We start from the raw sequence: 5,795 nt of genomic DNA, 5'->3' as shown, positions 1-5,795 counted from the left end.
GAAGGTGTATCCAGAAAAACCAAGCAATAAAACAAACAAAAGAAAGACATGGAAATCAGTAAGAAGGAAGAAAATTATTTGTTCAAACATGATCTTACATATAGTTAACCATAGAAACTCCACGCAAAAAAGGTATTTGAAAAATTAACAAATTCAGGGAAAGTTTAGGATACAATATCAACATACAAAAATGTGCAGTTATACAGACCAAAAATACAGTATAGGAAAAAGAAATAACAAAAGAATGCAATGTGAAATGGCAAAAATGGAGCACTGGGTGGATCAGGTGGTTAAGTGCCTACCCTTGATTTTGGCTCAAGTCGTGATCTCAGGGTTCCTGAGTTTTATTCCTGCATCAGGCTCGGCACTGATGCAATTCTCTGTATAACTATCTCTCTCTCTGACTCTCTCTATCTCTATCTCTCTGTCACACAAAATAAAATAAACAAAATAAAATGGGGAAAAAATGAAGTGGCAGAAAACAAATATTTAGGAATAAATTTCACTAAAAAGTAAAATATTACATACCAAACATAACCTGCTCGAAGAAAGACATGTAAAAATGGACAAACAGATGCAAAGATAACTGTATTCAGAGATTTGAATTCTTCATACTATCACAGCGTCATCTACACAAAGTGATCTACAAGTCTTTGGCTTTTAAAGAATCAAATATTAGTCTGGAGTTTGATATATAGTAAAAGGATATGCAAATAGAGCCCTTTCTGTGCTGATTAAACCAGCCCAGCCAGGACCCTGCAGCTGGGAGAGGAGCCCCAGGCTCTGGGAGTCCCAGGTGTTCCCATTCTGTGATCAGGACAGAACACAGACCTCTCACTATGGAGTTTGTGCTTGGCTGGGTTTTCCTTGTTGCTGTTTTAAAAGGTAATTCATGGTGGAAACGAGACACTGAGTATGTGAGTGGATATGAGTGAGAGAAGCAGAGGATGTGTGACACTTTCCTGATCAGGATGTCTTGTGTCTGCAGGTGTCCAGTGTGAGGTGCAGCTGGTGGAGTCTGGGGGAGGCCTGGCGAAGCCTGGGGGCTCCCTGCGACTCTCCTGTGCAGCCTCCGGATTTACCTTCAGTAGCTATGGCATGAGCTGGGTCCGCCAGGCTCCCCAGAAGGGGCTGGAGTGGGTTTCATGGATTGGTACTAGTGGAAGCACATACTACGCAGATTCCGTGAAGGGCCGATTCACCATCTCCAGGGACAACGCCAAGAACACAGTGGATCTGCAGATGAACAGCCTGAGGCCTGAAGACACGGCCATGTATTTCTGTGCAAGAGACACAGTGAGGGGACTTCAGTGTGAGCCCAGACACAAACCTCTCTGTAGAAGACTATCAGTATCACCACGGGGCGCACACTCCACACAATTCTGGCTTGTATTCTCTCCAGCAGGTGCATATGGAGGTTACAAGCAGGATTCTTGTGAGGATCTGGGGCTTCCTCTTCATACAGCATTTCCCCTAGGGACCTTCTCTGGAAAGATGATTCTGGGTTACCTATTCAGTCTCTGTCCTAGAAACTGGTTAAGAAAACTATAATAACAGACACACAAAGAAACCGTTGCTTACACTGCTTTTCCCTGCCCCTAAATACAAATGAATTAGACATATTCTATTGCATGTCACACGAAGCATTACAGGAGTTCCAGATGCACTCACTGCACACCAGGACCACCCAGCAATATGCAATCTTGCTAGAAGCAGCATGAAGGGCAATCTGGACATGAGTCTACAGAGGCATAAAAAATCCAAGCAAAACAAAAGAGACACCTGGTGGGGGTCATTGTCTGAACCGTTCTCACAGCATCCTGTGTAGTTATCAGCCCAGTAAAGCACCACTACCAACACCAGGATGTGGTCTTGATGTGGAGTCTGGAGATCACACAAACACACACACACACACAGAAGGGATTATAAAACCTTCCCCACCTTCATCATTGTGTCTGCTGAGAACAGGGTAGGTTCCTTTCCAAGTCATTTATGATTGGATGGGGCCAGGGAGTGAAACTGGCTGAGTGTGTGACTGTGGGTCGCTTGGGTAGGAGTCCTGCTCCAGCAAGCGGCTTTTGTGGAGTCAGTCTCCCACCTACATCAAAGGAGGGAGAATCCATGATTTCTTGTGGGATTTCCTCTGTGTGAGAAAGGAGTAGAAGAGGGAAGAAGGAGGTTCAGGAGACATGAGGCAAAAATCCAAGATCAGAGTGTGATGACTAACCCACTAAACACGGTTGAAAACTGGGAGAAGAAAAGAGAAATGGTCATTCTAAGTAGAAAACAGTCTGAATCCTTGGAAATGAGAATCAGGATCCATGTAAACATGCACAATAATGAAATGTTAGTAGAAGTGCACTGAGGTCATACCTAGAGTCTAGGCTGGAAGCTTTCTACACCCCAAGGTCACCAGAATGCTTTAACGTTCGTGTGTTAACTGTGTACATGCAAAGACCAGAAGCTTCTATTCAATCCATGAGAATCCTCTGGTTCAGGGTTTCAATCAGAGTAGCCTTCGACGTGTGCAGAATAACGAAGTGACCCTCTGTTGCTGGTATCAGTACAATGTGTGTCCTCAATCATGTGGACATGGAAACCTCAGGTGAATGGAATGGTTCAGGAGACAGGATTTTTGGGAAGGACTTTGGTCAGGAAGAGACAGCCTCATGACTAGATCAGTGCCCTTATACACAAGGACTATGTAATTTCCTTGTCGCATGGCCCCATGTGAGGTGACAGGGAAAGGATGACCTAGGAAATGGGCTCTCTCCAGACACCCATTCTGCCTGTCCCGTTTCCTCAAACTTCCCAAGCTCCTCATCTCTGAGAGATTAGTGTCTATGGTTTAAAACCATCCATTCTGTGAATGTAGTTACAAAAGATAGAAACGACTAAGCCGTTAGTGAGACATGAACCCAAATATTGAGTCTCTGGTGCTTCCCTGGCACATTTGTGGTGACAAGTACCTGATAAACTCCTTCAGTGAGGCTCACTGGCAGTCTTTGTTCTGCTTCAATTCTCCCAAATCATTGAAAATACTAGTAGGAAGTCAAAACTGTGTTAAAGTTAAAGTAGAAGAACAGCCTTAACCTGTAGGTGAAAGGAGTGGACATGATTCATGAAATCTTTTCAAAATGTTTCCATTTCTGAATGCCATAGGGTAGAGGCTAGTATTGGAGAAAATATTTCCACATGCATGGTCCTTGCAGGTACCACATTATAGGGAGATAAGTGCTGGCTATGAGCCTATGAACCAGAAGGTTGTAAGAGCCACTGGAGTGTCTTTGAACAACAAACAGAGTCCATGAGTTTCTGAGACTTTGTGTAACTTTACATTCATCGTGCTGCTTTTTATGCCTTTTTAGAAGACTGTCGATGTGATAACTGTGTGGTATTTCAGTTCAAGCAATGCCCTACACAGTTGTGTTACGATGACCCCTGTGAGGTGTGCACCTCAGTCACTGGATAGAAAAGATTGTACAATTCAGGACAAAAACAATATCAAGAAGATTTTCAAGATGAAGGACTGAGGCTCTCATCAGGAAATTACTTCACAACATGCAGAAGACACATGTACAACAAATAAAACACCTACATGCCATGGAGGGTAGATGTTGGATGAAATTCATCTACCTATGGTCAAACGGCCCCTAAGGATGGGATTCTGGCCATGCTCCACCTCACAGTTCCCTCAGGACATTGCAGATGGTGGTTACATATGAACAGGAAATAAACTCACTCTCTTTGTGAGGGGTCTTCACAAGTAATGACTAAAGGTCATCTATGGCATTCAGGTTCTCTAATTGAAAATTTAACCAATATGCTTCTGAAAACACCTAGTGCCACCAATCAGCTGATAGATTGAAAATTGTCTCAGCCATGTGACAACCAGAGTATTTCCAATATCTTGATGAAAATCAATTCCATCATTAAGACAGTATGGTGTTGGCACAAAAACAGACATATGGATCAATGGAATAGAATAGAGAGCCTAGAACTAGACCCACAAGTGTATGGCCAATTAACCTTTGGCAAAACAGGAAAGAGTATCCAATGTAAAAAAAAAGATAGCCTCTTCAACAGGTGGTGTTGGGATAATTGACAGCAACATGAAAAGAATGAAAATGGACCACGTTCTTACAACATTCAGAAAAATAAACTCAAACTGGATAAAGGACCTGAATGTGAGACAGAAAACCATCCAAATTCTAGAGAAGAAAACAGGAAATAGACTCCTTGACCTCAATTTCAGCAATTTTTTCCTCAATACAACCCCAAAGACAAGGGAATCAAGAACAAAAATTAACTGTTGGGACCTCATCAAGATAAAAAGTTTCTGCAGTGCAAAGGAAACAATCAACAAAACTTACAGGAGACCGACAGAATGGGAAAAGTTAGTGGCAAATGGCATGTCAGATAAAGGGCTAGTATCCACAATCTACCTGGAACTCACTAAGCTCCATACCTGAAAAACAAATAATCCAGTGAAGAAATGGGCAGAAGACCTGAACAGACACTTCTCTAAAGAGGACATCCAGATGGCCAACAGGCACATGAAACGATGCTCAGCATCACTCAGCATCAGGGAAACACAAATCAAAACTACACTGAGATACCATCTCATCTCAGTCAGAGTTGCTAAAATGAACAAATCAAGAGACTATAGATGCTGGAGAGTGTGTGGAGAAATCGGCACCCTCCTACACTGTTGGTGAGAATGTAAACTGGTGCAGCCTCTCTGGAAAACAGTGTGGAGTTTCCTCAAAAAATTAACAATAGAACTCTGCTATGACCCAGCAATAGCACTGCTGGGGACCAACCCAAGGGATACAGAAGTGCTGATGTATAGGAACACATGTACCCCAATGTTCATAGTAGCACCATAAACAATACCCAAATCTTGGAAAGAGCCTAAATGTCCATCAACTGGTGAATGGATCAAGAAGATGTGGTACAGGGAGGAGCCAAGATGATGGAGAGGAAGGGAGCTCTGTAAACTTCGGCCGCCCCATCGATTGAACTGAGAAGGACATTACTCTCATCTGCAAGAGCGGAAGGAGAAAATACAGACTCCAGAAAGAAGACAACCTCAATGATACCTGAGTGAGTGAGTGCAAACTGGGGAGATTGGACAACAGGCCAGCCTGAGTCAGGCATGGGAGGCATGAGACCCACCCATCACAGGGCAACTGCGAGGACCCCCTGAGAGACAAAGGGAAGGGAAAGAAAACTAAACACACTCATAGTACTGTCTCTACAGAATTGAGAAAGAACGTTTAACCCCCCACACAGAGAAAAACTCCCACTCCATATATAACCACAGGGAAGCCCAAATCCTGAACCCAGGTGTCACAAGGGAAAAAAGAGCCTCCAACCCTGTGTGATCCCAGCAGGGTGTCAGTGGCAGCAGCCATCCAGGAGACGCGAACTTTGGCCTTGGCTGCTGGAGTGGGGGCCCAAACTCATTTCCACAGAGCATCTCGCCTCCAGCATTGGCCCTGCGAATCCCGAATCCCGGGTATTAACAGGGTAAAAATAGCCCCCACCCCTACGCAATCCCCTCAGGGAGTTGGCTGTGGTGGAGGCGGGGGCATGCGCATTGGCTGCAGCTTCAGGAGTGCTCTCCTCATTTCCGGCATCACCCTGCACCTCAGGCAGCAGCGGTGTGAATTCAGTCAGCACCAAGAGAAAATGCTCCCTTCCCTTATGGGGTTGCAATCCTGGATGGGGACTGGGAGTTGGCGTAGGCTACTGTGGGGGCACGCACTTTGACTCCTGAAGCACACCTCGCC

At 44.5% G+C, this 5,795-nt stretch overlaps 1 pseudogene; it reads left to right on the top strand.

The window, feature by feature from the left end:
* Positions 1-796: 796 nt before the first annotated feature.
* LOC115291323 lies at positions 797-1,477 on the top strand (annotated as a pseudogene).
* Positions 1,478-5,795: the final 4,318 nt, after the last annotated feature.

The sequence above is a fragment of the Suricata suricatta genome, chromosome 5, assembly GCF_006229205.1.
Source record: "Suricata suricatta isolate VVHF042 chromosome 5, meerkat_22Aug2017_6uvM2_HiC, whole genome shotgun sequence".
Lineage (NCBI taxonomy): Eukaryota > Metazoa > Chordata > Mammalia > Carnivora > Herpestidae > Suricata > Suricata suricatta.
Note: the sequence above shows the minus strand (reverse complement) of the source record. Positions and strands in the feature narration are given on the sequence as shown.